This window comes from Nyctibius grandis, chromosome 4 (assembly GCF_013368605.1).
Source record: "Nyctibius grandis isolate bNycGra1 chromosome 4, bNycGra1.pri, whole genome shotgun sequence".
NCBI lineage: Eukaryota > Metazoa > Chordata > Aves > Nyctibiiformes > Nyctibiidae > Nyctibius > Nyctibius grandis.
In genome coordinates, this window is record NC_090661.1 from 10,504,583 (window position 1) to 10,528,333 (window position 23,751).

Sequence of the window (23,751 nt, forward strand, 5' to 3'; positions counted from 1 at the left end):
TTTCTAGGAGACTACAACATACACGTACAGCTGTACCTCTGATACAATCACATAATCAACATTCAAATCTAGATAGCTATTTTTCCATGCAGATTTTTATTACTTTCTCTTCCTGGAGAAAAGGAATAATTAACCACTTTCAGGATTTTTTTAACTTAGGAAGCAAAGACTTAATTTTCACCTGACTCTTCAATGTCAGTTCTGAATAATTCCCATTTTTCTTGCAGGCCAGCTTTAAATCAGTCTATCGAGCTGCTGTGTCCTTTTGCACTGGCAAGTTTCATTCCCACCAGAGCCTCTGGGCAAGCCAAAGCCAAAGCACATCCCTACCATAATCTCATTTAGTGATATACCTGCATCACTCACCAGAAGTTTCCATGGTCTCAGCCTTGCTTTGGGGAGAGGGAAGCAGTAGTTATCCGATGAAAGACAATTCCTCGCAGAGTTTTGTGTTAGGTCATGGCTCACCAGCAGCCCAGCTGCTGGGACGGCAGACCATGCACCATGGGGAGGCAGGGAACATTTCCGAAACCTTGCAAGAGCAGAGATGGCACTCAAGCCCCAGGTGCAAGGTCACACATTATGCTGCTCCTCTCTCACATGCACCTGCAGAGCCCTAAAAGCACCAGACTTCATCCACAAAGCATGGAAAGTTTGTCCAATTTCCTCTGCCCTCTAAATCCAGTCCTCCCATTCTTCCTCCCTTTAACCGGGCTGTCCACCTGCCAACGCCTATCAGGTATGTTCTGCTACTAGAAGGCATTTGAATAAAGCATTTAAGTATCTGGCAAGCATTTTCTTCAATGAAGACATGCTATGAACTAGGCAATCATATTTTTGACTGTGCTGCCTGCCAGAAAAGTGCACAAACTTCCAATAGCAAAGAAATGAGGTCATTTTGGTCAACTGCCAAAATCAGCACATTTCCTCTTTTGGTTCTGGATGCTGCACCTCCACACTCCACGATGCGTGACAAGCTGTGAAAGGGAGGTGCAGTCTCTCAGAAAAGGAAATAAAAATTAAACCAGTGGATGTTATTAAAAAAAAGGGGGGGGGGGAGGGGACAAAAGAAAAAAAATCATGAAGCATCCTGACATCCCCTGACTTCCTCCTGAAGATCTATTTAATTAGAGTCCAGTATAACCTTTCTAAGAAGATATCAATACCTTATCTTGATATTGCAGAAATGTAAATCATCATCCCGTTAGAGGAATTCAAAAGGCTTACAGGAGGGATGCAGCTTTTGATTAGAAGGCTGGGCTGGAATTTAGCAGATCAGGATTAAACCCTGGTCTTGCCACAAGTTCCTGTGGGGCTTGAGCAAGACTCCTAACTTCCCTTGACTGAGACCCTATCTTGTGCCTGGTCTTGTGCATTTAAAAACTAAGTTTTCTTGAGCTGGGAATATGTCATTACAGTAGAGCAGAGTCTGGAACAGTGGATTTTGGATGCTTATTTGGGCCTCTTAATGCTAATGCAGCACAAACCAAAATGACAGTAGTAGTAGTAATACAAATAATAATAGTAATTATCTCTCAGTCTTTATTTTCAAGTTAATGTCTGCCAAAAAGTGTTAGGAGAAGTTTCTCATTGTGGCAGCTACTATATTTATGTGTGTAATTTACAAGCAGCTCATCTGAATAATTTGAATTTTTTATTAAGATTATTTTCTCATTTTCCATTGAGAAGCCTTCTTAGATACTGACTCACATTCAGCCTTGTAGGGAAAAGTGCCAAGCATTTGTTTTTCTTATGTCTCCAGTAGTTATTTGACTCCTGCATTAAACTCAGCAAAGCCAAAACTGAATAGGAACAATCTTAATTTAATTATTAAATACATTTCAAACTTCACTGTGATTTTATAAAGATCTTTCATGTGGGGTAGTGGAAATCTGCCAGGGAAATATAAAAAAACTATATGTAATCCTCTCTCCCCACCTCTTCTTTCTTTCTGCCTCTCTCAAAAGGAGGTTAGGTGAACTCAAATCTAGCAGAGCTAGGGTGAGCTAGTTTCACGTCAGGTTTGCTAGAAAAAAGAAGTTACCAGGGCATCCTGCCAAGCCTGCCACTTTTGAGATAAATATGACTTTCTTTCAGGGCAATTTTATGAGGGACACAGAAAGAGGCTCATATACTATGGCAATTCAATTGCAGATTTAGCTATGCAGCAGCTGCCGCTGCTTCATTATAAACAACAGTTCGCTCTGAAGTTCTCTTAAGAAGTTTACAAAAGGGACACTGTATTTATCGGATGTCTGTTACAGTGGTGCAGAGATACACAGACGGCCTTTGACTCTCACCTTCTGCATCACACAGAGTCAAACCCAGTTCTACAGAAAGGGTCAGACCTTAGATTTGCCTGCGCTTTTCCTGATGACACTCCTCTCGTCTATTTGATGATCAGAGCCAGCTTACTTTCCTTGGGAGGGTCAGATTGGCAGATGAACTAGAGGTGAGGAGAGGAAACATGTCAAGAATGAAAACATTCTCATAAGCTCTCACAGGAAAAGGATGTAGCTAACAATAAAAGAGAATACTGCATTTCTCTGCCAAACCTTATCATACAAGATTATGCATTTCCAAAACTTATTTATACCAGTTAAATATTGGTAGTGCTACATCTACTGTATGCATATTCCAAAATACCCTTCCTATATTCCCCATAGTAAGTCAGTTCTGGAGGTTTCTTTCTGAGGTTAACAACAGGCAAATGTCTTGCTACCTCACTTAACTCAGGATACTACCAGAGTGCTGGGAGTTACAAAGTGAACCGCTTCACCGCTGCCTCACCAGTCCCATGAGTGATCCGTCAGGGAACACCTCCAAGAGCCACTCAGGCAAGGCTGTCATAGACCACTTGCAAGGAAGCTTCATTCACCAGATCCTCACCCACAGTATTGATGGCCTGGCCTCCTGCCAGGCACAAATACTGTTTGCTCTGCAGTTGGAAGGCTAATTACTTAAGGTTTATCCTTCCTCCTCCGGGGTTGTTCCCTGCCACTTCTTCAGTTTTGCAGAGCTGGTACAGTAAAGCCAAAGAGCTGATAAAAGTATGGTCTGGGCACAGCTTTGAACTGCTTGCCTTTGCTTGGCTCAGCAGCCATATCATTTGTGGTTTCACTGAAAAGCTTCAGCTCTGACCCTTCTGGCCAAGTTTCATGGTTTCCCATACCTTTCCAGGGAGCAATCAGAATGAGCTTTTTGATGGCCCATCCCTGGTCCAAGCATTATTCCCAGAAATGCACCAGCCAGCAGAGACCTACTGACCTTGGCTTGCTGTCCTCAGTGCCATCAGGGCAGCTGGTTTTGACTTATTCCTCATTTTGTTCACCTGTGGACACATCTGCCAAACAGGCAGTGCAGGTGATGCTTCCTCCACACAGGCTGCTGGACAGACATTCACAGGCAGCCCTTGGTTTACAGTCAGTGTCTAATCAGTGGAGTGAATGCCCAGGTCGATACCTGTACTCAATTTTACAAACGCAAAAGAAGAAAGAAATGCTGCTGACGGGTCATTCTCAGGAAGGGATCCAGGGTGTCCTGTCACTTGCCTTATCCTCATGGATCTGGAATTGCTGCACACGATGAAAGCAGTCTATTAACAGTTCATCATCAAACATGCGCAGAGATTTATGTCCTAAATTATGCATATGATTGTTTTGCCTACTTGGTGACTGCCTGTGTAGCGGGAAGTCTAAATCACTTATTACACCTCTAAGTAAGGATTTTTTTAACTGTTATTTAAATTAAAAAGGAAAAAAAAGACAAGTCCTCAGCAAGAATATTTCAAAGAGCTGTGATCATTCTGTGAGCAGCCTTAAATACTGACGTGTTATTTCTTCTAGTCCTGGGATACACCAGTTTCAGCATGTTACTTCAGAGAAGAATCAGCTTTTCTGCAAGGACTCAGACCTATGCATCAGTTGCACCGCTTAAAAATGGTTCTTTACATACATTTTCATAATAAAACACTTTATAACTATTACCCAATTATTGCTTACAGCATTAAATAACAAGGTATTATTACTCCAATTTTAAAGAAGGGAACAAATCATGAAATCTGAAATACTTATTCTGCTTTTGCGTAGGCTTTCTCATATTAATTAATTATGAGACTTAATTACACTCAATCTCACTACTCCAAGCCAATTACGGAAAATTGTGTAAAGCAAAGAAGTAGGGAAATCTCTATCTCTGAGACAATCAAAGCACTTATACTGACAGTGCTTTCCACACAGGTATATAAAAGGACTTTGCAAATACTAACTCACACATCCAATGCAATGGAATGGATTTTTCTCCGATTTTCCCCCAGCTGCCCCCACACTAGTAATCTGAGCAATGAACACTTCTGCCAGCTTTCTCACTCAACTCTGCCCCAGAAACCAAATGCAAATCTCTGCCCCCTGACTTGTGCCTTAATCAGATGAGCACCTTTCTTCCCAGAAGCAGTAAAAAAATCCCCAGGCGTGTTAAAAGCACCAGAGTATAAGAGCCCTAAGCCAATAACTTTAAACATGCGTTGGAAAGAACTGGTATATGCTATATTTATATGTTGCAAAATATTTTTAAGCTTTCTATTTATTTTGAATCTACAGCAATTTTATGTACTGAAGTTTAGCCCACAAGAGGAATGGTAAATCCTCTAAAACATCACTTTAAACGTTTTTGTTTCACTGAAGTATCTGTAAACACTTCTGCACCCCATGTTGAAACATTAATTATTTCCCACAGCACTTAGCCACAGGGATTCACAACACGTTTCAATGCCTTCAACAGCAGCAGCATTCCATGAGGGACCATTCCTCTGTTTCCAAGTCATGGCTTTTACGAAGATGTACTAAGCCAAGGCGAACGGGCCTTTTTATATTAATACCAACTGATCCTCCCAGAAAATGTGCACATTTAAAATCAGGGGAGAAACAAGAGCAATTATAATCTTCGGCAGTTTGTCTAAAGAGGGTAAATCTACTTGATTAAAATTGGGGAGAGACACTGAACTGACAAGTATCAATCTGAATTTTCCTTAATTTCTTTACTCTACTTGCCAGTGAGTGAAGGCTGCTCTAAAAGACTCTTTTCTGAACACAGGTGGAAATGTAAGTGGAGAAGGCTTCATTTATTTATGACTTTGACTTATTTGGAGCCAAGATTTCCCCCCCATCTTCACAGTTATGACATTTTGTGTTCAATCTGGCCTATTCCAGTAGAATATTCAGTCTGTGCTCCTCACAATTATGCCTTGTTTGCATCACACTGTAACAAGTGCACTATGAGAGCTTCACACACCGGAATCCACCACACAGTATATTTTAAATGCTCTCCAGTTGTCCAACTCAGCCTCATGGCACGGCAGCAGAATACAATGGGATCTGGCAGGCTGCATTCACAGGACTGCATTGTAAAAAGGGGAAAAATAAACATTAACATTTTGACTGTTTATTACATTTTTTCTAAATACCCTTAAATAAAACAAATATTTTGCTGAGCCTTAAAAATCAAAGAGTTTGCAGGTGCAGATAAATCAGGCACCTTTCAAACACACATTCTTCCTTATTCTGCAAAACTTTCCCTTCTTTCCCAGTGATACTTCCGTAAGGCCAGGAAAGGGCAGCTACAGTATAAAACAGGCAGAGATAACCTAGGCATTCAAAAGAGTGAGATGCTCAAATCCACACCTGAATTTCCATATCTAATGGCAGCTTTACCCCCAACCCAAGTAAACCCTTACTTTTCCCTATTCAGACAAGGGAGCTGCCATCCACCTCAATTTAGGCACAGAAGGTGGATGGCCAGGATCTCCCTCTGGAAGCCTTCAAAGGCACACAGCTTTCTCCTCTGAATATACAAAGAACTACAAACTTTCTTTAGTAAGACTGGCTCACCAAGCACCAAAAATTTCGCAACAAATTAAGTACACAGTCCTATTAATTTGGACTCCATCCTCCAAGCTTCAGAATAGACACTTTCCTTGAAGACATAAACTCTAAATTGCAAGCGTAATATTAAGCCATGAACCTACATCTACTGTAGTATTGCTAAAACCAATATCAGCACAAATTCTGTGTTAATGATGGAGTCATGTATTTTCCATGCTTTTAATACTAACCCCTGAGCTTAATTACTATATTTAGCGTCTAGGGCAGCAACACTTCCTACCCAGCACCCATCATCAGTCCAGCAATTAATTGCATACCACTGACCTTCATAGAACACCATGGAAATTTTATTACCGTACAATTCAATTGCATTTCGTACAACACTGCCCCATAACTATGTCTTATTATAAAGAAATCATGTGCTTACAAAAGGGATAGTTGAGCCAACTGAACTATTTATAATTTGCAAGAATAAAAAACATTTCACAAGGTTTGCAACATACATACAAAAAACTTTGCAGCCTTAATACAAGACAAATGTTACTAAGATTCACGTTATAGACAAACGCGGAATGGAAAATATTCCCTGAAGTCATAATGGCAGGGTTATGCAGTATGCTATTTAAAAGCTATTCACCAGCAATGTCCTTTTCCTTTTAGCCAGAACCCTATGGTAGAAATTCAACTAAAGCAAGCCAATTAATTGAAATTGTGGTTCTACAACTGAGGAACTGGATGTGTCAGGTGAAGCAGCTGAAGGAAAGGACTACACTCCCATACACTATTCAGTACTAGAAGAGAGGGTTAGCAGTCATGGCCTATGCCTTCTGCCTGGTAGTTACCTCTCTGCAAGTCTGCCTCTTTGAGGGGGCTACATCCCACTTATGTCCGGCCTTACTCGTTTCTCTCGGTTTTAATAAAATGTCACCGCTCAGCACATTTCTGCTAAGTTCAAGAGTCTCCTTACTCCTTTCCAAACCGAAGCATTCACAAAATAAATAATTATTGCATGACTACTCTAATTTCAAATTGGCACACTATTGTAAGAGCTAATGTAAGTCAGGGCAAGAAGACTTTCTCCCTGGATTCAAGGGCTGCGTCCAGCATGAAATAACTTGTCACGCCCAGGATTTCAATGCTAGCTTCCAAGTTCCCAGGCTCAAGTGACCCAGCAGGACACAGCCACAAACCTCCACACTAACACATCTGCACCAGCTGCAAACTCAGAGAAGGAAAGGGACTGGTGTGGCAGGCAGCATGGGCTTTTTGGAAGGTGTATGTGTGCACTGAGGAGCCCCAAGAGCTGCTGTTTTGGTAGTTTGCGCTGTCCTTGTGCACTTCCGAGTCGTCCTCCAAATTTCTTACTGGAGCCATTAGTAGGCAGTGGGCTGGCAACATGCCCACATGCATGGTGAGGTGAATCACCCATCCTCCAAAGTCAAAACCTGAAGAATATCAAGAGATAACAATGGAGTAAACTGGAAGTCACCACCAAGCTTTCTTGCAACTCAAATGAGTAAGGTATTACACTTATTTTAAAATATCACCTCTCCCAAACAGCTTGTTCAATTTTCCACAAGCAATGAAACAGTTTTCTACCATGGAAAACTCCACACATCTCAGGCAACTCATTTAATTTCACCAAAACCCAGTTACAATTGGGTTTACCATGTGAATCCAGTTTCAAACCTTTTTTGGGTGAAGATCTGTAACCTATACTGCCAATGACAGCAAGATTATCTAACAAACAAAACTCATCAACAACACTTTGCTTTGAAGAATTACCTACACGTTGAATGGATGATGTCTCTGAGGCAATGCAGAGCTATATGATGGTAGTGGTTTTGTTTTGTGTTTTTTTTTTTTTAAGAAGTTCATTAAAATTTTTCAGTTGATATCAACAATGTATGACTGCCTCTTTTCATAGTTTCTGCCATTTCTACGATACAGCAGAGGAAACATGAAGTGAAACTAGCTTCATTGTAATTTAAAAGGGATCTCATAATTTAGTTGTTTGCTCCCTAATCACAAATGCACAGAGAGCATGAACTAGGGAAGATTTCTTCTAGGTGAAGTGATGCTACAATTTAAAAATCTCCTTTCCTGTAGAAGCCTGGGTTACAAATCAGATTGGAGGATACACACATTATTGACACTACTAAAAAGTTGTGGGCAAGGCTATGATCTGGACACAACAACCCTGCTCTGTTTGAAACTAAATTCAAAATGCCCATTGATTTTGCTGACACCTTGGCTTAGATATTCTTGAGGCCTAATCACAGACCATAATAATATATATATATATATATATATATAGGTGCCTGGAATGACTTGCTACACATCTTGAAGTAAAAAGAGGTTACAAAACGAATGCAAAGAGGACAGACGAGCCTCCTGTCTCCCAGCCAGGAAAGTTTTTATTGCCATCTCTTCAAAACTTTCACTTCTGCCAGAATTCCCCTCTGCCCGCGTGGCCCCTCCAGCTGTCCAAAGTGTCTCCTCCAGACAGTACTGCTGAGCAGGCCGAGCGTGGATTAAACAGCATTAGATGTTCTTTCTGTCATTTTGTTTTCAGTAATTTAGAAAATTATTTGTCTTGTTGTGGATATTTTTAAACGGGGTGAGGAAGTTGTTGCAGAAAACGTAAGAACCTCCAACATCAGAATATATCAGAAGCTCAACAATACTTAACATGTCTCTGTGACCATGAATCTGTACACAAACACACACACATGCATACGCACACACATTAAGATAAAAGTCAAGTCTTTTGGAGGAGGCTCACAAAAAAAAAAACCCAACATGTTCAACAGGAAGAGTCTGTTTAATGTAGGATTTAAGCAAGGCTCTTTCATTTGCATAGACACAGCAACAGCAATTCATGAAATTCTCCCATAAAAATTGTGCTATATTTTGTCAAGCGACACATTCCATGCAGATCACAGTGCCTTTCTCATGCTGTTAATAAGATAATCTGTTACATGAGGCTTACAGATCCATTTAAATTGATTTTAATTAATGAATCAATCACTAGCCACTGATGACTTGGTCTACAGACAGCAAGCAATTCAAAGCCTCAGGCCTCTAATCCCAAACCAAAATCCACATTAGAGCAAAAGGACATCTCTCTGATCAACAGGAACACAAAGATGTTCAATTCATACACATTTAAAGTATATGAACTTGATTAAATGTATCTCGAGATCTCATGCATTACAATTCCCATATTTAGGACCGTCCAACTAGGAAAACAATAGTAAATCATTTACATTTCTTTGCAAGTGAAATAAATGAAATCAAGCACAACTATAACCTGCTTGTAAACTTTCAGATGCTTATTCCACTTGAAGGTTTTTTCTTTGTTCTTAAACAATCAGTTGTTTAACATTAATTAATAGAAAATTGCACTTCATATGGTCACAAACAATAATAATGCCTTTTACATATGCTTTGATCCTGTGAAAATTCACTGCTATTCTCTGCTGCTGAAGTGCTTAAATTTTCCTTAAACAGAAAACAAGAAAGAAGAAAGATTTCTGTCCCAAAAGCAGCATGCAGAAGCAGCATGAAGAACATCCTTGTTATTTCAGTAAGTTAATTATTGTAATTATTGTTATTACAAGAAGTTAATTACAATGCAGTAAGTTAAATCCACAATAGGTGGTGTGATGCTGAACACTGCAATCCCTAAAGCATCAGCATCTGGCTCCCCACAGCAGAGAGGACAGACACACCTGAGCGAGGCTTCTGCTCCTGTGCACACAAACAGATGGTGCTCCAGCAGAGCATCTGTGCAGAAAGCACCACTTAAACTAGCCAAGAGAAAGGAAGCAATGATGCATGCCTCCCCGGGAGCCTCCTTCCTGGATGCAGGCATCTAGCCCTGCTTTCAAAGGCTGCCCCTTTTTCTTAAAACATGACAGAGAAGGAAGGGTGAGATGAGCCAGCTTGCCTCCAGAACAGCCTAGCTGTTTATATAGCTACACCACGCTAAGCCCAAGCCACTCTGCTCACATGATGCTCTGCACTGCACAAGCTCAATGCCACAATCTCAGCTTGCCTGGGACATGGCTCTGTGCTGAGCTCCCTAGCCTGATGTAGACTTGCCTCCAGAAGCAGAGCAGCAGGTACTTGGGGAAGTTTAGCATGAAAAACAGATCTCTACAAACTTCCCGTAACAGAAGAGTTGGTGCTATGAGAATTGCAGCTATGGACCAGTTACTCTGTTTACATTTTTTTAAATGCTCTCTGCACCTTCATGGCTCAATAGCATCCCATTAAATATTCTAAGAGAAATCCTGACGCACCACCCCACCCCCAATCGACAAAGCAGCTTGCTTGGGTGCTCGCTGCCGCACCAAAAGTCACAGTGACCCACCTCAGGCACAGCTCCATTATGACAAAACACATCCAGTGGCCTGTCCCTGGATGGATGCTACCAGCCCTACTGTGGGGAAAAAAGAGCAGTTGGCATGGGCCATCGGAAAAGTGCCCATGGAAACTGTGCTGACACAAACCTGTCAACCAGGAGAGAAGAGTCTCTTTCTCTCTCCTCAAGGGCAACCTCACCCATAACTCAAAACAGTCCCTCAAAGGCTCCAATGTCACTGTCCGAGCAAGGGATTGACCTTCTCCCAGTCTTTCCCATGAGCATAGAGTTGCACAGAAAGAGGGAGGAGGTGGAAAAGTCTCTTATGGATAGGAGTCTCCATATGAAAAGGATCTCAGTGCTCAGCTGCCTTCAAGGTGGTCTGCATTCCCTCCTTTTTCCCCAGCCCAGTCCTCCTCCGTACTGCCTGACAAACACAAGACGCAAGCAGCACCACACTGGACACCAGTATGGGCTAACAGCCATTTGGCTCCAACACTCTGTAAGTGCCCATTAGTTACACTGAAGTCAATTTACCAACACAGAACTGCACCAGCTAAGAAAGAATCCAACTTGTAGCTTGCTTTATTAAAGCAATTTCACATATTATCTAATACAAAAGATGTTGTTGCCTAATGTGCTATAGCCATTCTGCTTGTTTAAATGAAGAGCTCTGTATTTGTTTTTAATCAATACTGCATATACGGTGTAACCAATGCTGTCAGAAGTAGCTTTTTAATGCAGTGTCTCACTAATTTACTGCTCTCAATACTTGTGTTCTTCCCAGTTTGTTATGAACAAATGATTTTTTGGAGGGAAGAACAAAAAGAATAATTAAAGAAGGTAGGTTTGGCTTTTATGTGCTGCTAATTAATGAGAGAGTCAAATTAGCCAAATAATAAGTACAAGATACCAAACCATCTTTCATAATATTTAAGAAAAACATAAAGGGTTGAATACTTTCCAGGTGTAAACACATTAAGATCAACATTGTACCAAACCTGTATCTGGCCCAGGTAGCTCAAAAAGGTAAATAGTGCATCCTCTTGCACATATGTCGCAGTGTACAGGCACTCCACATGTAAAGAGACAGATTCTGCAGCCAACAATGCTCCAATGACATAGAGACAATCAATGTGTCCTTGATTATGAGGAGGCAAACAGTTTTCACTACAAAAAAAGAAGACTGAAAAACAAATCATGTGTTTTTATTTTACAAGTTCCAAGTTTGGGTTGGGTTTTTTTCAAGCCCTTTTGGAGCACTGAAACAGAATAAAAATAGTTTGTTGCACAAGCATAAAACAAAGTAACTGCTAAATAAACATTTAAAATTTACTCCTATGTGTTCAGTTCTCATTCCCATTACTCTTCAGGAGTTAGATGATATCACTAAAATATCTTCCTGTTTTCTGGTAAACTGATTAGATGGATTTTGTCCAAGAATTGTGCCATAATGTGTTCCCTCTATTTCATATTCTGAATATCACTGCTGGAAAATGTACTGCAGCACAGAATGTAGTATATGCCAATATATCCTGACATTCAAATCAAGACCACAAATTATAAACAGTTTCAGCAAATTGACTTGAGTGCCTTTGTTCCTCAGACATACATCTTCCTATTGCTTACAAAAGCAGCATATACTAACCACTAACACTGCTATAGCCAGTACTGGGAAAGGAAGTTATTGAAGCCTGGATTTCCTGCTTTCAGTTGTAGCCAAGAACTGTGAGGCTTGTAGTGGTTTCAGGAACTGACTCATCTAATGATTCATGGATAAGATACTGGTTTTAATATATTTCTGATCATAAGACTCAAACTTCAAAAACAGTGATGCTTAATTTTTATTTTAAAGGAAAAAAGTACACAAATCAAATAAATATTGTCATGGGACATACTGGCTAGAAATTATAAATGTATTTTACAGTGCACTCAGTTTTAAAAAAAATAGTATGTTACACTTCCTGGAAATTCATTTCAAGAGAATGGTGAATATTAATTCAAAACCTGAGTACTTTTGTTGCAATCCTGATACAGCTGAGCTTCAAGTGGAGGACAGGTGGGATAACAATTGCATATTTAGATATAACCTTAGGTACACATGTATCTACTGCTACATATTAATCAATGAATCCTAGAGCTACTATTATCAATGCACATGGTTTCTTTAACTGTGTATAAAAAGCAGCATCAAAAGATTGGCTGGTAACTACGTTTGGGTGTTTGAAACAACAGGAAAGTTTTGTTTCAGGGGGGACTGGAGCTGCAGAGGTCAATCTTAAAGCAATGACTAACACTGGATCCCAAGCGCTCACAAACACATGCATTTTGTGTTAATTCAGAATTCACAACCAGCCATTTTTACACATTTAGTTCTACCAGAGGCAAGCATACTCTCCAGTGCATCAAAACACTTTTTGCCCACAAGACAGATCTCATCGGTATGCTGTAACTTGAACTGCCAGGCTCTTGCACCTAAAAAATAGCTTGAGATAGAAGCTTAATTCTGCGAGGCTCATGTATGGAAAAGTACTGGTTTACTTTTTAATTTTTGAACTGCAAGCTGCAGCTACTCACACGCTATGTATGGCGTTACGGGGAGGGAGGGGGATGTTAGCATTTCTATATTTCACCATGTGCACTACTAGCACAAAAAAAAAAGAAAACAAAATGCATGTTGCTTGGAGGAAAAAAAAAAAAACCAGCAGTTAAAACAGTTGACAAGAAAAGGCCAAAGTGCGCTCAGTGGCTGGCAGTCATTTTATGGCTATAGTCCTACAGCAGATTTACTTAGATGACGTCAGTGGCTCCAATCCAGCTTTTCTTTGGTAGCATTTACCACTTGCCTCTTGAAGCCTCCACTATGCTACAGAGCAGTAGACCATAATCAAAATTCCCTTTGTGAAATAGAGTTTACCTCAGGGCACAGAGGCATCGCTAGCTGAATTGCAGGCTCTTCACCCTGTACTGCATGCCCAGAAATAAATAACCTACAATACTGTACTTTCCTTAATACAGAAGAACCATTAAAAGCAGCCTGCTACCTAAAAAAAAAAAGGGTTCTTAAATTTGTTTCCAATATCTCAGGCACCAGAATATTAGTTAATTTTCCAAGCAACCAAGAACTATGATAATGTTACCACCCTTTGGACTTTTGCATTGTTTTTAGATATTTTAGAAGATAAAGTTATTTATGGGTCATCATTTCACCAACAAAAAATTTTACTAATGCTAGAAGCTAAACTGAATTGGTATAGGAAGCTCTATGTTTTAAAATTGTCTTTCAGATATGCCCCTTCAATTGCTTATCTACAACTGGTCAGTAAGCATAGAGTGAACATGCCAAGAAATAGAGCAAGAAATTACTATGCATAAATAATAGTCAATTTAAACAGCAAAATGCACATTTATTTGGAGCTATGGATTTCCTATCACAAAACAATGACCTGAACCAATGAAACATCAGTAAAGCCAAGTCAAGCAGATACCAAATCAACTAGAACTCCACAGGCTCTGAAGTTTAACCAAGAAAAAAAAAAAAAACAAAACAAACAACCCAAACCATATGACAGATGCATCTTATTGTACTAAATAAACATAGATTTGTTATGTTTTAATGGTCTCACCAGTGCAAAGACTTCCATACTCATTAAGGGTGATAACTAGATAAATTAGTGGACTGAAAATTGCCTCTCACAGTTAAGAACTTAGAAATTATTTATGTGGAAGATGCACACATGCCTCACAAAGAACTCACAATTCTCAATACCTCTCCTTTCCCCACCTCTTCTCTTACCTTCCCCACAACCACCTGAGAATGAGAGATCACAGGTCTCATCTGCCATAAGCCAGAAGACAAAAAAAATGCTACTATCGTCCAACTGCATCTGAGTCACACTGTGGACCTAAACTCTAAATCTGAGTTTAAAACAGGTTTAAAATTTGAGGTGATCCCCAAACCAGCTCTAAGTGGACAGTGTCTCCATTTAGCCCACACCCAGGGCTAAACAATAACCAGTTGTTCTATCATCCAATCTCCCCTCTCCAACCGAGAAAGGAAATTGGGAAAAGGAGGGAGACTTGTGGGTTAAAATTTAAACAGATTTAATAAAATAAGAAAACCAATATCAATACTAATACAAAATACACAAAGTTATACTCAGCCCATAGAGTGGTGGCAATTCCCTCCTGGGATAGTAGCTGTTGAGAAGAAAGAGGGAAAGGAGAGCAAAGACCTCCCCCATCCCCAGCAAGCTTTCCCATTTATAGTGAACATGACATTAATGATATAGAATACACCTGTGGGCCAGCCTGGTCAGCTGCCCTGGCTTTCACTGCTAATGGCCTTGATCACCATACCACAGCTAGCCACAAACTGAAAATGTAACAGAAAATTGATTCTATAAATTTTATCCCAGCAAAACCAGGACAGACAGACACTAGCATTTCCTGTCCCTGCAGAGAAACTAAAAGCCTCTGTTAGCAGCCTCAGATGGCAAGCCAAGGGCAGGAAACATTTCTCATTTTCTGCAGGTGCCCATGTTGACCTGGGCACAGCGGTGAGGTAGGAGCATCACCTCTCACTTCACTGCCCACCTGGTTGGCCTCTAGGTGCTCTGCCAGCTCCTGCATTTTTCCATACACTTCATCTGGGTGGACTTCAGTGAGGCATTAAAGAACAGCCGCTGTTCCGAAACATCATATTACTCTGCTCCAAAGGGACAGGAGAAAAATTTTCTTCTCTTTGACCTCCTTTCATTACTAAAAAAGTGGTGTCAGCAAACAGATTTAGAAGATGACTATAAACTACTTTGAGAGAGAATCCGGTCCTTTTATTGGTCATTAAGGATCCTGGACATGAAAGGCACTGTACAAGCACAAGTGTTCCTTTCTTTCCAATAGCCAGGGCAAAGGAGTGGAAGCAGCGTGGCGACTAGGACAGGCAAAGAGACCCAACAGTGAGACCGCGTCTGTGAGCAGCGGCGGAAGAGACAGGATAAGGAGGACCTGGCAATACAGATAGCAAAAGGAAGGAAACAAAAAGCCACCACAATCCAAAGGAAGGAGGGCCCAGTCAAGCGCTGCCCAAGAGCGAGTAAGTGCATACCCAAGGAACGAGGAGGGTCCGGGCAACCCCAGACAGATGCAGTGCCCTGTAAGGATCAGCCAGACAGAGCCTGTAGGGCAGAAGACACAGAGGAATGTGCTGCAAGGTCAGAGAGCAAGGCAGACACATACAACCCTAAGGACATCACTGCAGCATTGAAGGGAAGACTGTATTTATGGTTTGAGACTTTTCCTGCAACAAAATAATTATGGCCAAAGAAAGGCTGGGGAGGGGGGGGAAGATGAAGATTCAATGGAAGTTCCCTCAAGTCTTCTACAAGGCTTTCAGTCGATTGTGGAAAAAGCAGAACTAAAAAAATAAAAATCTTCAAAGATCAGCTGACAGCAGATATAGGGGCAAAACTGTTTTTAAAGGTCATTTTTTTTGAAAGAATAAATGTAAAATCAGGGATGTGCAAAACGAAACTGTTTACAGAGTTTTGCCTTTTATTGTAAACTGTAAACCAGCTTCAGGACAAGAAGTGTGTACACATAGTGGTGGTAGATTAAATACAAATAAAATTTTCTTTCTCCCATTAATTGATGTCTCCACTCTACATTTTTTAATTGAGATACACATAACAGAGGCTTTAATCCACTAAACCTCTATGAATTTACCTTTTCTTTCAAAGCCTGTTCTGACATTTTCTCCCCTCAAAACCAAAATGTCATTCCTGAATTATAATCTCCCAACAGAAAGACAACCATGTAAAAAAAACATGCCAGCTAATTCCAAAAATAAGCACCATTGTTCAGGGCACCATGAGGTGAATGAATGGAGATTCCACCAAGGGAATAACTGTGATGTCTATAATGTTAAGGAATAATTTGGCACCAAAAATACCCAAGGCCATACTGGTTGGTGATTCAAACATGAAGCATATCAAAACGTTACTGATAAGCTAAATTAACAGATAGCTTATCTGAAGCATATACTAGCCATATGGTGCCACAACTTCTGTTGCCTGTTGCTGGCATAACAATAGGCTACTGCAGTCTTAGACTGGAAGCACTATTTGACAAACTGTCAACAGCATTTTTATTTTTTTGCAGAGCTCTAGGGCAATGGCACACTCGCCTATTTGCATTTTTTTTTTAAACAGGTGAACAAAGAGTAAACCAGATGTCAACTTTAGAAATCGAGCTGTCTGGATCAGGAGATTTAACAGAGGCAGGCATACTGCTACAGCTCAAATCTAGACAATGAGCTTTTCTAAAAACACTCTGGCCTAGGGGAGTGGCTATTTAAAACACTTGGCTTCTTTTATTTCAGCACTATGGAAGTGAATTCTGCTCTTAAGTGCCAGCTCAAATGAAGTCATTTTGTTTCACTGGGGCTTTCTTTGCATTTTAGAAATGTAGCATGTACTGTAGTAAAGGAAAAAACAAGTATGAAGAAACAATTCTGATTCTTTTTCAGCTAGAAGCTGGGTAAAATGGGGGGGGTTAGAAACTAACAATTTGATCACATACAAAAACAAACAAAAAAATCTGTGAAAGGATAATTCGAGTGCAAGTTAAATGTAATTTATTTTCCCCTTATTAAAAAACAAAACAAAACAATCACACTTTTGAAAGACCTGGTATTTACAACCCCCTGAAGCTCCACGAAGACAAGGTGTGAATACTGACAGATAAGAGAGATTTACAATAGGACTTTAATATGTTACAGAAGCACAATTAGTTAATACCAAAAAGATCACGAACGTTGCCTTCTTGCTTTATTTAAGAAAATTAAATCTTTGTTACTTAAATGCTATTTGAGGGAAAAATCTTTTAATAACACAGTAATCCACTCAATTAATCATTTCAAAAATTGACAAAATAAAAACTACTGTCAATCAATAAATAGTAGATCTGTCTATGGTATTCAGTTATGAAAACATGGTTTTAATTGTGTTCTGTAGGAGTGTGAAAGACATAATGAGAAAAATAGATAACTTTCTGTTCTAATAATCTGTTCTGCTTTGATAGGCAGTTATGGGAACATATTTATTTTCTGACTTATACCCAGCTTAGTATGTAGCATTTTTAGATTATCTTTTCAAATTGTTCTTGAATATTCTCAGTTTTAAAAAAATAGAAACTCCTTTCATGTTAAGTTGAGATTGCACTTGAACTCTTTCCAAAAGCCAGAGCTGTACTGAATTATGATAATTAGAAAGCTGTGCGCATAAAAGGCAGCACAGTTGATGCATTTAAAAAAGTTCATGCCAGAGAATATAAGTTCAATATGTTCTCACATAATTAACATTTCCCATCATTAGCAGCAGTTTTCAGTTCATGTATCTGTAAAAACAACAGCACTCGTCATTGTTTTAGATTCCCAGTCAATAGCATTTTAATAGTTTTACACATAATCCTAAACTTTCCTCCCCTTCCCCCTCCAAGCACGTTGAGATTTCACATTCTACCTTCTGACCTGCTAGCAAAGAAACTTGTATTTTGTGCTCACACGCTTCTGCTGCCGCACAGACTATCTCTGATTCAGAAGTTTAGTGAAGAGCTAATAAGAGCTAGAAATCCAAGAAGGCCATTTGGAAAGGTACAACAGGATGCAGAGGGAGTAATCACGTTGTTCCAGTAAACAATGACTAGCAGACAAAGAACAAAAAGTTGTAGGTGATACCTTCGACTGGACGGGAGCCAAACTAAAATGGGCTGCCTCTGACAAACCCAGACACAAGCTGGAGGGACTAGGAAATGGGGTTACAGCCCTGCACCAAGCAGGCAAGCGTCTATAAACCCTTTACACACTCTGAGGATTTTCATCACATTCTTGATGTAGGTACAAAAATTCACCTAAGAAATAATGGCATGTAGCACATGACGGGTTACTCTTTGAGACATTCATAGACTTCCTGTGTAGAATATCTCAAATTAGTCGTTAGGAGCCAGATTTTGACACAGACTCGTTGCCTTCTTTCTCTTCCCTCCACTTCTTCAATCCCTGTATTTTAAAATTAATATAATTCTGGCAGAACTTTAATAACCTGATATAGTATAAAAGTTGCTGAATCTGCATCAACACAGAGAGAAAGTTTGGCTTTACCAATAACAAGACAAAACTCACAGTGACTGCAGTGGGATTAGGATTTCATTCAAAAACAAGAGATGTTTGGGATATTAAATTAGAAAACTAGTTGAATTTTATGTGACAAATCTGAGGAGCAGATTTGAAGTTGGTGCCTCAAAGGATTGAAGTCTGCAACTTTTCACTCTCTTATGTTTTGGAAATGAGCAATCATTAAAACCAAACACAAAATTATTCCAGGAAATATTATTCCATCCTTGTTCCACTTGCAAAAGTCAAAAGGAGTTTTGTGCAAGAACAGAGAGCAAGATATGGTCATAAAGTGGGAATTTATTGTAGAGATTTTTCTTCTAAAAACGTGTCTTCGGTGTGAATTAGAGTCAGTTGGCTTTACAATAAATAATGCCATTACTCTGTTCATATATCATGGGATACAATTTAAATTATACAGTACTTGCATAAACTGCCACAAAACCTCTAACAGCCATTTCTTTCAGGGAGATGATTTACCTCTTGCAGGTTCTAAAATTTTGTTGAGTCTCACATAATTTTTTTTTAATAGCAAATGACTGTAGTTTAGGAACATAAAACACTCCTACTTGAGGCAAGTACTAATGGCAAAGTGCAGCATGATGACAAAACAGTAATTACATCTCAAACCCCAGAAATAAGTAACTACTATTTCTTTCAAACAAAAGTAGGTCCCTCTGACGAACTGAGGATATCAAAATCATGTTTAAAGGGCCAATTTGCACCCTCATTACAGCCAACATAATACAGCAACAGGCCACATGAAGTCAATGGAATTAAGCTGAATTTAGACCAGATTTTTAAAAAGTCACCCCTCACCTCATATTTGCACATGCTGTGAATTAAGAGCACAAATGGAATGAGTGACCAACTTCTAACAGAAATTTGCCTGCAAGTTTTAGACAGATTACAAGCAAAGCAGAACACAAGCCCCATACAAAAATTTGAAAAAGTACATGTGTCAATCTGATATTCTTTTTAGTCAAAGACACAGAATAGCACCCATGTCCTTCTTCAGGCATCGAATATCACACTAACCATGTACATAAAGCATATGCTGTAAATATCTTAGTATTTGATCCAGCGAATATTTATTCCTATGAGTCATCCCAGTCACTTTAACCTGAGTAAGGACTGGATCTAGCAAACCTTTTCTTCTTAGATAAATGGAATCACTCCAGAAAGCCAGTTTTTAAACCATCTCTGGAAAGATATAGCACTAATACTAATGTAACAAAGAAATAAGAGATCAAAAGAGCGATGTGTGTGTGTATATACAGTCAGAAACCATGTGTTCAAAATGTAACATTTAAAGGTAAGCTTCTCACAAACACACACATTCAGAACTGCACACAAGATCTTCGTGTTTTGGAAACAATCTTAGGCACCTTCCAATAAAATCAGATTACTTCTAGTGAAATTGTTCCAACAGTGTAACCATCCTACTTTATAGATCGAAAACTGACAGCCACATCACCATCCACAATTACATATTTTTACCTTTCACTTTTACTTAAGTGAAAGACATCAGAATTTCCCTGTACCTCCTGAAGTATATCTTGTTTGCTTACAATATGAACCACACAGCTTAAAAAGAAAGAAGGAAGAAATCTTTTTTTTCCCCTGCATGTGACTTAACTGAGCTTAACTTTTTCAGGCATGGACAAAGCCTAAAAACCACTTTAACGATATCCAAAACCACTACACTGTCCAGCAACAACAACAACAAAAAAACGCTAGCTACAAATTATACCAAACATGTCACAGACATGCTCGCACATCTCCACACATCACAATACACTATCATTTCTCAGCTGGAAGCTCACGGCGGGTCCAGTTCATAATTAAGTTTCTGTTGTTCTTTTTTAGCTGTTTAATTAAAACTCCTTTAAGCAGAGGCTGCCTTTACTAAGACTCCTGTCAAATCAAAATTTTTCCTCTGCTTCACTGCTCATGTACATCCCACTCAGCACTAAGAAACTGTACAGAATATAAAACTGTAATTTGAATCTCAAGAGCTGTTGTTAACACTCTCCTGGGTGCAAAGGCTAATAATATTTACTTCACCAAAGCAGCGTATGTAAAATTGATGCTCAAAATACACATAACATGTTTAGTGATAAAGTGCTTTCTAAAAGTATTTGTAGATTACTAAGAAGAAAAATTGAAATAAATCCTTTGCACCCGAAATTTCTGCTTGGTCAGCTGATAAAAACCTGTGGCAGACAAAAATGCAGAATTATCCCTACTGGTATAGAAAATGCCTTATGACCTAATTAAAATTAGTGCAGCATGAAAAGATATGCTTTACCATGGCGGGAAAAAAACAAGTGCACCTCAAAAAAGTTTTCCCTTAATGAAAATAATTTCAAAAAATTGATTTTAAAAACTTGCAAGTTCAAAATGTGACCCAAATATAAAACCTTCAACTTTGTATTTTAAGAACATTCACCGTATTAATTCCTGTATTTCTGTTCCCAAATAAAGTATACATATGTGTGTATATTTATAAGTATATATACACACATATACAAAAAAGACATGCAAGCTTCCTTCCCGCCCCCAGAAGTAGTTTAATATACAGGTCTGTGTTGTTTTTGATAGCACCATCTTACCATCAGTACAATCTAACATCCCTGTAATGGTATTCCCCAACTATTTATAGAGACAGAATACATCATACATTACCGACATGCATTCCCAATCTAGGGTTATAAGAAGAATCCTACATAATTTTAAATTAAGTCCTAATGTAATTATAATAATTTCTGTTTTCATATTCAATTGCATGTAGCACTTAGTTATTTACATGAATTTTCCTGTAAGAGGCATTCCCACAGAGATTTCCATACTAGATATACCGCATAATAACTGAACATTCGGCTATAGAAAGCAGAATTTATCCGTACAGCTCCAAACTTTGCCATTAGTGAGTTTAGATATCTCTGTAAAACCGCTAACTGGCAATATTGCGTTTCTAAACTTTATCAGCACTAAGAGAAAGCAAATATGCTTCTGTTAGACAGGAATACAGCTGCATAGGTACTTTTTTTTTTTCCCGAGGCCCTGCCATTTCAGCTTACGTTTCTTATATATACCATTTTACGTTCAAAAATGCCAGTACAATCTGATGTGTCTTGGCCTTTCTTTCCCAGATGGTGTTCAACAACAGAACAGTTAAAAAATTCTGGGAGCCATTTACATTCAAGAAAGCACAGAGCAGAACTGCTCCCTAACTTTCCAGCACTTCTGGAGGTCACTTTTCGTTTCTTCCTATCAAAGGCAGGCACTTGTTTCTAATAAGTTAACAACTCTCCTGAGAAACATGGGTGGCTGGTATTTCATTGTTTCATAAATATTTTTATACTGTAACACCGTTCAACTTAAAACAGATTTCCAGAGGAGAAAAATCAGGACTAGGATTATGCTCAGCTGAGGCAGGAGTGCAAACTTTTTTACTCGGTAAAAAGAGATTTCTTTCCCCCCCTCTCGCTGTATTTCTCCTCGTTGTTTCTGTTTAGCTGCTTGGAGGGGGCCGCTTTGTTTTAATTCGGTTACAAAAGCCGTACTGTATAACTTTTTCCCTCCCCCTTAGAAGTGTACTTCCTTTGAAAACGCTCCTTCTGCGAACAAAGGCTGCCACCGGCCCTCCGCATCAGCACCGGGGACATCTGTAGAATAGATCTCTTTAAAACGTTACGGATAAATAAGAGAAAAAAAACCACAACTATAGTTCCTACCGAAAGGAAGTTTTCCAGGGACAATCTCCTCGGTGTTGTTGTAACTGCGACTTTGTCTTTTTTGGATACAATGTTTCTGCTGACTCCCGAAAATTTTCCACTTGAATGTGCAATTAACCAGCAGCAGCGGCAGCGGCAGCTCTGGAGAAGGAGAAGAAGCAGCGAAAAAGGACATTCCTTCTTTCATCTTTTAGAGGAAAATAAAAGGGGGGAAGGAAAGCAAAACTCGGGGCAGCGCACAGAGCAGAGCTCCGAGGCAGGCCGGGCCGCTCGGCAGCCCGCACCGCCGGGGGAGGGATCGCTCCTGAGGGCTGCGAGCCTCTGCCGCCAGCCCGGGGCTGCTCCCAACTTCTTGCTTCCCCGTGGAAAAAAATGTGAAAAATGCCAAGGATCGGTGCGCGCGTGTGTGTGTGTGTGTGAGAGAGGGAGGGAGGGAGAGAGAGAGAGAGTGTGAGTGTGTGTGTGTGTGCGCGCCCGTGTGTGCGCGCCCGGCTGCAGAGCAGTGACTCAGGCAACTAAGTGCGAGCAGCGGCGGCGGCGAGGGGGAGCGGAGCGGCGCGGGGCGGGCAGGAGCCGCCTGTTGCAGCTCCGGCCGCAGCCCCGCAGCGGCACAAACTCCGCGGGAAACAACTTCTCCCCCTGCCCGCCGCCCCTCTCCCGCCTGCCCCGGCACCTGCGGGGGCGCCGGCCCCCACGGGCCGACCCCGGCCGGGACCGACACCCCCCCCCCCCCCCCTCCCCGCCCCGCCGCACAAAGCGCCGGCGGCGCGGCGTGCGCGCCCGCGGCCCCCTCTTACCTCCGCGCCGCGGCCCCCCTCCGCGCACCGCCAGCGCGCCGCGCTCCGACAGCAAACTTCGCCCGCCGCCCCCGGGCCGCCCCGGCTATTTATGGCCCCGCGCCTATTTTTAATCCGCCGCTTGGCTATTTATACCGCGGCGGTAGGTTGCCGCGGGCCGGCGGACGGAGCCCTCGGAGGATGAGTTGCTGCCCGGCCGGCGGCGGGGCGGGCCGGGCTCCCGGCCGGGCTGCGCGGCGCCAGCGATGCGAGGAATGCGCGGAATGAGGGGAGGAATGAAATGAACGCGGGAGCGGGGCGGCCGCGGGGCGGAGCGCGGCCCGCCGCCCCCTGCGGCCGCGGGCGGGCGGGGCCGCGGGCGGGGCCTCCGCGCCGCGCTGACCTCATAGGGGAGCCCGCGGGGGGGGGGCCCAGCGGGAGGGGAGCGGGCAAGGGGAGCCCGGGGCTGCCCTGTCGCTGTGCTGGGCAACGGGGCCTACAGTGCTTTGCGAAGGGCTTGCAAAGGGGGCTGCGGTGCTTTGCGGTGGGGACGTGCAACAGGGTGTGCGATGCTTTGCAACAGAGTTGCAAAAGTATGGGGTTCCAACAGGGGTCTGCAGTGAGGGTCTGCGATGGGCCACAGGAGCTGGCTGGGCCCTGGACAGGGAGGCTCTCCTTAGGAAGCCCAGCATACCCGCACACACATCCAACCCCTGGGTGCACTGCAGAGCCCTGTGCAAACAAGCCCTAGAAAATGGACGTCTGTGCCCAAAAGGCCACCCCAGGGGCCTGACAGCCCCAGCACGGGGGGTGAGCA

General features: G+C 41.2%; 1 protein-coding gene across 4 annotated transcripts in view; it reads right to left on the reverse strand.

The window, feature by feature from the left end:
• Positions 1-22,271, reverse strand: part of TEAD1 (TEA domain transcription factor 1) — a 163,968-nt gene extending 141,697 nt beyond the window's left edge. For all 4 annotated transcript variants that reach the window (XM_068398139.1, XM_068398137.1, XM_068398138.1 and 1 more), the window contains exon 1: positions 22,159-22,271. The gene's annotated coding sequence lies outside the window, so the exon portion shown is untranslated. The remainder of the gene's footprint in view (positions 1-22,158) is intronic.
• Positions 22,272-23,751: the final 1,480 nt, after the last annotated feature.